At 40.3% G+C, this 10,126-nt stretch overlaps 1 non-coding gene across 1 annotated transcript; it reads right to left on the reverse strand.

The window, feature by feature from the left end:
* Positions 1-840: 840 nt before the first annotated feature.
* Positions 841-944, reverse strand: LOC118758197 (U6 spliceosomal RNA). Its single transcript, XR_004995587.2, has one exon. It is a non-coding gene; the product is annotated as a U6 spliceosomal RNA (small nuclear RNA).
* Between the last annotated feature and the right edge of the window lie 9,182 nt (positions 945-10,126).

Raw genomic sequence — 10,126 nt, forward strand, 5'->3', positions numbered from 1 at the left:
TGTTGTCAATTTTCCTTTTTTTGTCTTATGTTATACAATATGTTACCATGGAAGTACCAAGTGAAGGGTATATGGGATATCTCTATATTCTTTTTTTTGTACCTATTTTTTTATTTTTAATTTTATGATACCAGTCCATAGGTCTGGGATTTCCTCTGCCCAACTCCCACCCCACGACTGATTTTCCCAATATTATTCTAATAGTATAGTCCTTCTAAGCAGTCATGATTCCATCAGTCTGTTATTTAAGTGTGCCCCGACATTGCTGGTACAGACGTCAGACAGACCAGCATCCCATTGTCTAGATAGATATGTCCAACACTTTCAGTGGGAGTCCATCTTTGATTTGGCAGTAGGGATGCATATTGTATTGTATCTTCACATCTGGATATAACAGTCTCTACTACGCCATCACTATACATTCCCTTAAATGAGAAGCCACAAAACAAAGTCAGCAACAGCTTTGAAGTTAAAACAACAAAAAATTACAGTGCCACGGAGTTGTAAAAGTGTGCCACTGGGTGATGGGTGATGCCAAGAAAACACAAAAACCTCTTGAGTAAAATGATGCCACCATGTGATCCATGAGCCCGCAATGAATTTGACAACAGAAAAGAAACTATTTGGAAGAAATGATAATGAAAGGAAAAACATCAAAATGCATGGGCTGCAGCAAAAACAGTATGGAAAGGGTTATTGAATTTACAATTTGCATGATGGCTTCCGTATATCAGAGAGAACATATGGTATTTGTCCTTTTGGGATTGACTTATTTCACTGAGCAAAATGGTCTGTAGTTGGGAGCATTTAGTTGCAAATTGTATGATTTCATTCTTTTTTAACATTATGGAATGCTTCATGAATTTGCATGTCATCCTTGCGCAGGGACCATGCTAATCTTTATATCATTCCGATTTTAGTATATGTGCTGCCGAAGCGAGCATGAAAGAAAATATTTCTTAAGGAAAAAAAGAATGGTAAGGGATTTTTGAAAATTAACATGTAACAACGTGAATCATAACAAGCACATCATTTCATTGGATCTTGTAGAAATATAAAGAGGTAGAAGAAAACACCCCTGGTTTAAATTTTGTGTTAAAAGCTTTTAATCAAATCACATCAGTTCAGTCAGCTTCTTTTGTGTGCAAGATGCTGGGAGGAGCGCTCTTCCATTCTCTGCTTCCCAGCTGTCCTCCCTCTGTGTTTCTGGCCAATCTGGTAAGGTGGAGTCTCACTGATCAGCACCAAGTGAGCACCTGCTATGTTCCAGGAACTGAGGATGCAGTGGAGAGTGACTAGGACTTAGCTCCTCTGCAGCTGAGACCTTACTGGGAAATATGGAACCTAACGCTCTGGTTTCAATTCACACAGTTCATGGGTCTCGGTAAAACCTGAAATCAGGTAGTCCGCTTTCCAAATGTCTTTCTCTTTGGCTTCCATGACAAAATACCATCAACAGAATGATTTATAGAATAGAGACCTGAAGTCGCAGATCAAGGTGCCAAGGTCAGAGGCCCTGGAGAAGGCGCCTTTTGAGGTACACAGGCTGCCTGCCCACTCTGTGTTCATGGTCCTGGCCTCAGCCCACACAAGCCCTTAGTGTCTCTTCTTACACTAATCCCCAATACCAAGTGCCCAGCCTTGACCTCTTCAATTTAATTATGTTTTTATTTCAAAGCTTCCATACTGCTTGGTGGTGGTGGTGGTGGGGAATAGGATAGGGCTTCAGTATATGAATTTGTGAGGGGCACATACATTTGGTGCATGATAGCTGCTAACCTCCTGCTTACTGACTATGCTCCTGAGCCAGATTCCATCACTGGAACTGACCTCAGTGCTTATCACTTACCGGATCCACAAGGCTCGACACTTGGCTGGTTCTGTCGTCAAAGCATATTGCTGTCATCAACCACAATGTTAAGGATCTTTGTACTTTAAGGTCCCTTAGTTGAACAACATTCAGCTTGTTCTTGTCATGCTGTTACTGAATGTCCAGTATCAAGCCTATGGCTTAGTTCCCGCCCACCTTCCCATCTGCTCCATACTGAGCCTTCTGCATTTCTGCTGCCAATTTCACATCTAGAAACGGATGCTGTTTACTCCTCAACATATGACAAATGGCCTGTCATTTCAGAGATGTTGCCTAATGACTTTTTGCCATGGATGTTTCCCCATCAGGCTTTGTGGGATCACCCATGACTTCCCTGGAGCTGGCTCCAATCTCCTGCCCTCCTACTGTATATTTGTTAGCACTAAGGCCAGAGGCTGTTGCAATACTTTTACCAAACTCAGGAAATCAAACAGACAAATTACTCACTGTTTATATCTGAATTGTCTTTCAGGAACACATAATTGGGCAGGTTATTCATTTCAAGAAAAAATATCAGGTATAATCCCCTCTACAGCAAAGAAAATCAATCATTATGAAACAGGCCATGGAGAACTATAGATATTGGTCCCACTTGCATCTTCTAAGGTGGATCTTGTATTGAAATTGGTGAATATCTTTAGAACTGAATATTTCAGACCTGGACATTTGTGTCATAACTATGGCTTATGTTTCCATCACAAGAACAAACAAGACCCGTGGGCCCTCTTCAACTTAATGGAATGAATTGTTCAATTGATGGGAGACTTCTTACATTTCATCAGGCCCACTAACAGAGGCCCCTATTTTTTCCTATTCAGAGTAAGTTTTTCTAAAGAATTTTCCACAGATAAAGGCCTTTGAAAAGTGGATAGTTGCAGAAACACTTCTCATTTTGAAAAATGGCTCAATATTTCAGGCACGGTGGCAGTTATTTCCATAGGATCCTGTGCAATTGGGAACAGCCTGTGTTTCATTGAAGACACCCTGATACATACAGAGCAAATCATAAAAGTAGATTCTTCTGAGGATTCATTAACTTATTAGACTACCACTCAGCTAGCCAGACAGTCTATAGAAATTGTTGCTCTGTTCTCTGCCAGGATAATGAAACAGGTCTTTCAAAAGCATTTCATTTAGTTCTGATATTATTCCAGCTGCTCTGGGATCCCAGTGTTTTTCTCCTCTAATCCCTGCCCTCCAGACACTGTGATCATGGGGGAAATGCTACAGCAATCCTTTATGTAATGATAATTAATAGCAATCATTTCTATGCTCCTTTTTAAAGAATTTTAGGGACTGTAAAGATAAATCATTGTTTCCAAGCTGACTTTATAGTAAATCCAACAACTCTTATATTGGGTGGTAAGATTCTGATTGAATTTACATGCTAAATGAAATTCTACATTGTAAAAAAAAAGCTATGCTTGAATTTCAAAATACTTTGTACCACCCTTGCATGTTTCCCCACAATTACATTCTTCTGAGTCCCCTGCCCTGCTTGAACAGACTCATGTATGACATTACCACCATCTTTTTCTTTCCTGCACAAACACTAAGCACACAGCTCAGCACTTACTGTTCATTCTGCTGAAGAAATGAATGAACAATCTATGCACAGGTATGGTTAAGATAGTTTTGCTCTATTCTCATGAGTCCAACAAAAACAAAAACACAATGTCTGTAACCCATGTTTAACATATCCACCTAAAATAACGTTGACTTTTATTTCACTTACGTGAGATTGCAGCTTCTACATCAAATATGCCCAAGATGTCAGCCTAAGATCTCTAACACCCCTGCCCTAGTCAGAAGCCGGAGGCATTTGATTTTTATCTTTTGAGAAGACCACTAAATTAAGAAACATATCTTAGCCTTCCTTGTTAGATGCCACTAAAACTATCACAAATTAAATGCTTCATATTTTGCCCCCCTTTTAAAAATATTTATTTATTTTTATTGGAAAGACAGATATACAGAGAAAAGAAGATACAGAGAGAAAGATCCTTCTGTCCACTGGTTCACTCCCCAAGTGGCTGCAACCACTGGAGCTGAGCTAATCTGAAGCCAGGAGCCAGGAGCTTCTTTCATGTTTCCCCCCCACGGGTTTAGGGTCCCGAGACTTTGGCTCATTCTCCAATGCTTTCCCAGGCCACAACTAGGGAAATGAATGGGAAGTGGAGCATATGGGACAAGAACTGGCTCCCACATGGGATCCCGGCTCATGCAAGATGAGGATTTTAGCACTGAGCCATCACACTAGGCTTCATGTTCCTGTCTTAAACATTCTAGGAAATCTATGTCCTTGTTTTAGTTCTAAAAAATACGGCAGATCTACTAAATACAGAAAATGGCCAAATCCAAATAATGGCATCCCTGTGTCTTCAACAAGGATAATTGTAAGCATAAATAAAATGAGAATATACAGAAGCATTTTGGAAAGTGTCAAGTGGCAGGTGGCTCCAAGGAAGTGCTGGCACCCAAGGGAATACAGAGATAGGATGATCCACATGTTGGGCTTGAGTCATCTCCTTTCTCCTTTGCTTATAATAAAGGTCTTAAAGAATGTGTTGGTCCCAGGGGTTGGATTAGGATGGCCACTACTTCCTTCCGGTTCCTGAAGTACCACTCTGGCTGACTGTTCCTCACTGTTCTGGGCTCCTTCCACCTTGGTCCCTGCCTGTTGATGCAAGCTGTCCACCTCCTGGTAGTGGGGAGGGTGCCTTCTTTAGCCCCAATGTTTTATTCCAGTGACTGGAACTCTTCTAGTACAAACTAGAGCTCTCTTTTCTGCTTTACCTGTTCTTCCTGCATGGACAGACTTGACAGGATTCCTCCTGTCTCTTGCAAGCTAGCCTACTTACAAGACAAACACTTTTCCACTGTGCGCTGGGGGGTTACACCTGGGTAAATGAAGACATCCTGGTCTGGCGCTGACCAAACCAGGTGCCCAAGTCTGTGTAACTCAAAGGCTCAGTCCTGGCCATCTTACTTATTATCACACTGTAAGTCAGGTCAACAAGCTCACCCCATGTTAAGAAAAATGATAACTTGCCTCTGTAATTACAGTTTATCTCTTGTTGAGAAGCTGGGCAAGGAGGAGATGTGATATATATATTGCTTTTACTTCTTCCTCACCTCATGGCTCTGCATTTCTATGTTGGCGATATTTAGAAGCTCCATCTCAAACAGTGACTCTCTCCAGACTTGGTTTACATGCCTTTCTTATTTGTAGTCTATCTCATTCTCATATCCCCGATTCTCCGGCCACCATCTATGTTTGTCTCTTGGCTTCTAATGCAAATTTCAAGCCCTATGGCCATCATAACCCATTTGGTCAGATAATTGTGTTTTTAAACTTTGAGAAAAAGGGCATCTATCCAAAAAACAGCCTAGAGGGACCCCAGATGGTGGGCATGCTCCCTAGAATCAAGGCCTCCCATTGACAAGAGTCAGTCAAAGCCAGTACCAGCTGCCCTCACCTTGTCTCTAAACCTTTCTCACAAATTGTTGCTAATTTTTCTGTTAGTCCAGAGAAAATCTACCAGCAGTGTTGGAGTGCTGAGGGGATGCTTGCGGGAATGTTTTGCTTTTCTACAGTCCTACCAAGAGATGTCTTAGATGGTCCCTGTGCATGAGATTAAAATTGCCTATGAGGAGTTTGGGACTGCTAAAAGTTTCTATTGTGAGCTGGAATGAACTACAGCACAGGTCCTCTTTTCTGATGTTGTTTTTGGTCTCATCTCCTTTCATGGTCCTCACAATGCTGTGATAGGACATTACCGAGACCCAGCTGAGATATTCATTTCATTTATATTCCATCTTACACCCAGGTTACTATTTTTCAATTTTCATTAAGTTACTGAGTTTTGGAAAACCTCTTTTCAAGCATGGCAAATACTTCCAAGAGAATTAATTATCTTATGGACTTGGCATGATGGCTCGGTGGCTAAATGCTTGTCTTGCATCTGTCAGGATCCCACCTGGGTGCCAGTTTGTGTCCTGCATGTTTCACTTCCCATCCAACTTTTTGCCTGTGGCCTGGGAAAGCAATGGAGGATGGGCCAAAGCCTTGGAATCCTGCACCCACATGGGAAACATAGAGAAAGCTCCTGGTTTTGAATTAGCTCAGCCCCAGCTGTTGTGGCTACTTGGGAGTGAACCAGTGGACGAAGATCTTTCTGTCTCTCCTCTCTGTAAATCTGCCTTTCCAATAAAAAATAACATCTTTTTTTTAAAAAAAGAATTGTCTTAGAGATCTGAAAGATAAAATGTAGAAGCAGATTGAAAGTCTCTTAAACTCAGTTCAAAAATGTCAGCTATCAGGAAGATATTTCAGTGATGTTCCAACAGAAGCCACACTACATCTCACTGTGATGACTGTGAAAATGTGGGCACTGTGTCGGATTTAGGAATCTCACTACTTCACACCACTCAGTTCTGCAGAATTCAACAAGGAGAAGTTTCTCCTGGCCTCGGTTCTTAGTACTCTGCTCCTACAGCAAATGCATTCACCTCATCTCTAGTTCTTGCTCCATAAAGGTAAATCTCCTGGCTCATGGAGACCAAGTTGAGACAATCTCAGATTCTGCTAACTTTGAGCTAACATAATGAGCATGCAAGCCACAGAGCCACTGTGGTCCAGCACTAACTGGAACATGCTTAAGCATAATATTTTATAACAGGGTGAAGAAATAAACTCCACCTACCTTGAATCTGTGACAAAGGTATGACTGCATAATTCTTATATAAGGAGAATTAAAATCAATAACTTATCATTCTGTGTATTTTTAATTTTCACTTTTGATAATACCATAGTGAATGTTGATATCCTATTATTTTACACATTTCTAATTCTAAAAAGAACAAGCACATATTCAAATGTTTGTGATAAAGATAGATTTCTTTCATAAGATGCTGGTTGAATTTATTAGCCCACTTTCCTACTGGGTTTCCAATCTTTTTTTTAATCATTTTTTCAACATTTAAGAGATTTTTCACATAGTTACAAATTCAGTCATTGTTTTATATATATATATATATTTTCACTATTTTAAGAATTATTTTATTTTTATTTGAAAGAAGTACAGAGAGAAAGAGGGGCAAAGAGGTGGGGGATGGAGAGGCTTCTATCCATTCCCCAAATGGCAACAATGGCCAGAGCTGGGCAGTTCTGAAGCCAAGAGTTTCTTCCAGATCTCCCCTGTAGGCACAGGGACCCAAGGCTTGGGTCGTCCTCGACTGCTTTCCCAGGCCACACGCAGGGAGTTGGATGGGCAGTGGAACAGCTTGGGCATAAACCAGTGCCTATATGGGATGCAGCACTGCAGGCTGAGGCTTTACCTACTTTACCAAGGCACTCATATTTGTTCTAAAGTGACTTGTTTTGGTCTCACATTGCTTTGAAAACTAGACATTTTAATTTAATGTCATTGAACATATTAATGACTCTATGGTGGATTTTTTCAGATAACTTTCAAGTACGCTAACTTCATGCTGTTTGACAGTTTTGGGTTAGTGGGCACAAAACGGCGGCAGTTTCTCCGTATTCTGTAGGCTACAGCGGGCTGATTCAGTTGGAGGCTGTCAGTTATGAGAGAGAATGGATGTGTGCATGGCCTCTGGAGATCGGGCTCAGAACTACTACATGTCCACTGCCCTCTGACGGCCAGGGAAAGTCATAAGATCAACTCTACTGTAAGGGGGAACGGTAGGCCACCTTGCTGACAAGCACTGCCCATTCAGCAAAGGGCAGAATTTTCATGGCAAACCGGAGCTTCTTGGCATAAGCTCTCAGAGACCATGAGAAACCACCTCAGGCCAAAATCTCTGTAGGTACCCTGTGTGTAACACAGGAGCCACCGCATCTCCAACTCTGCACTTCATCTCAGGCCTCTTGGTGTCAAGCCAATAGTTAGGGTGCCTCTGGACACTGCCCTGTCATCCTCTTTGGAAGGTTAATACACCTTCCAATACAAAAGCAACTCAATGGCAGAATTACATTTTTTCATTTTTATTTATCTCTTTTATTTGAAAAGATAGGGTAAAGAAGGAAAGGAAAAAGGGGAAGGAGAGAGAGAATTGCTTGTTTTCCCAACTGACTCATTCCCCCAAATACCAGAACCAGTGAGACTGGTCCCACCAAAGACTGGAAACTGGAACTCTGTGTGAATCTTCTACACTGGTGGCTCTCAGCTACCTGAGTCATCGCCTGCCTTCGAGAATGTACTTCAGGAGGAAGCCGAGTCAGAACTAGAGCCAGACATGAAAACATAAGCTCTGATGTGGAATGTAGAAGTGCCACCTAGTGACTTAACTGCTGTCCCAAACATCAAAAAGAGCTTCCAAGGTCTTTTTGCAGGGGTCAGACATAAATTACTTTTATAGAAAATGATTAGGAAAAACAGCACTTATAAAAGGTTGTTGAAGTTTGCTGATCGAACTTTTTACATTGTTCTTCAACAGAAAATAAATAGGATAGATGTATCACTTTATGGAACTACCAAGTCTAAATATATTTATGATATGTTACTAATATACAGATACTACTGTGTCTAATACAAAAAGCACCTGGTTTTAGGAGAGAAAATGTTGACTCTCTATTAACATAACATCTTTTCTAGCTAGTAGGAATTGAGATGTAAGATCCTGATCATTTCTGACACAGGACAATTATAGGATATGAGATGAGAATGTTACAAGGAGAGGGCTGGAGAAAGATGATTATAGCTAGGAATTCCAGAAGAGAGATGAACAGTACCGCTGAGGTTGCAGCTCGGTAGCATGGCTGGGCAACACGGAGACCCAGACTGACCATTGCCCATTTGTAGCTTTCTCTTCTCAGAGATCACATTTTCTCCCACCTCACAGATTGCTTCTTTTGTTTCCCCTTGTCTGGTCCACAGTCCTCCTCTGCCCGGTCCCCGAAGCCCACCCACTAACATTCATTGCACATACAAGTTTTCCTGTATTTGGAGAGCTCTCTGGCAAATCAGGCAGAGGCAGAAAATTACAGGTTATTCAACATGTAATCAATCCTCACACTGATTCAACATCACTCAATTTAGACATAAGCAGTTAAGCACTCAGAAGTTTAACAACATCGTCATTTTCCTTTAGAGAATTTGTATCTGGGAGGTTTTAAACAAACAGAATGATATGATGCAAAGATAGCAAGAACCCATATGTTAAAAATCTCTGTTTACTTATTGTATCAATTCTTTTTTGCCCTTACCATTTCTATGATCACAATCACATTCATCCCCAGGCACTGAGGAAGAAGACAAGAACTGGAAAGAGAAAAATGTAAGAAATCTTTGGGCTATGGTTTTATATGTCTATTTGGACCATTTTTTCCTTTGGACTAAGTGGTTTTTGGAACAGCTAGCAAATCCATCAAGACTCTGATAAAGTCAACACTTCCATCAAGAAAATATTGGGGAGGAACTGGAGAAATCTGTCTCCAACCTAAAGTAAAAGCATTTTATTTTATTCTAATGAAAATAATGGAAACAGAGGCTAAACAAAGGTTTAAAGAAATAAGTACTGAGAAATTAAAAAACCAACAACAATTCCTTCAATATTTGTGGAATTTAATCAATCTAATCTCAATGCTGCAGCTACACTTTCTACCAAGACAAATACATAGCCTACATATGATATTTTATTTTCTATCATCACACAGACATACCTGAGTTCTTAAAAGCAACAAACTGACACTAAGAAAAACACTCTAAATGTCTTTGGTTTAGTTTATTCTTAGAGACTATATGTATATTTCTACTGTTAATAAAGATAGTAGCATTCTGTGTTTTCTTGCTCATTAATCAGCCAGCAGCTTCGTTGATTCATGGTTGGACAACTCTATCCAGAAAACTACCAAGATGACAGTTCCCTTGCTTACAGAATGAATATGCATGGAGCAATAAAGATATATCAAAGGGCATATATTTCTCTCTTTTCTATCTCCCATCTCTTTAGCAGAACATTTTAGCAACAGTACTGAGTACATCCCTACCCTTATACTAGGAAGGTAATAATCCCATTCTTTCTGGGTAAAGTGAAATATTAGGATAATGAAGCTTGTTAATGACAGTGAACATTTCACTTTCTTTGAAGGAAAAGCCCTTTATAGTAATCTGCATTCGGTTTTACTACTCAAAGGTGAATTACGGGAATATCAAGTTTTTGGAAATTTGTTTTTAATTTATATACAGCAAAAATTCCATTTTTACATTGCATAGTTCTAAGAAATTTGAT

This window comes from Ochotona princeps, chromosome 20, assembly GCF_030435755.1.
Source record: "Ochotona princeps isolate mOchPri1 chromosome 20, mOchPri1.hap1, whole genome shotgun sequence".
Classification (NCBI taxonomy): domain Eukaryota; kingdom Metazoa; phylum Chordata; class Mammalia; order Lagomorpha; family Ochotonidae; genus Ochotona; species Ochotona princeps.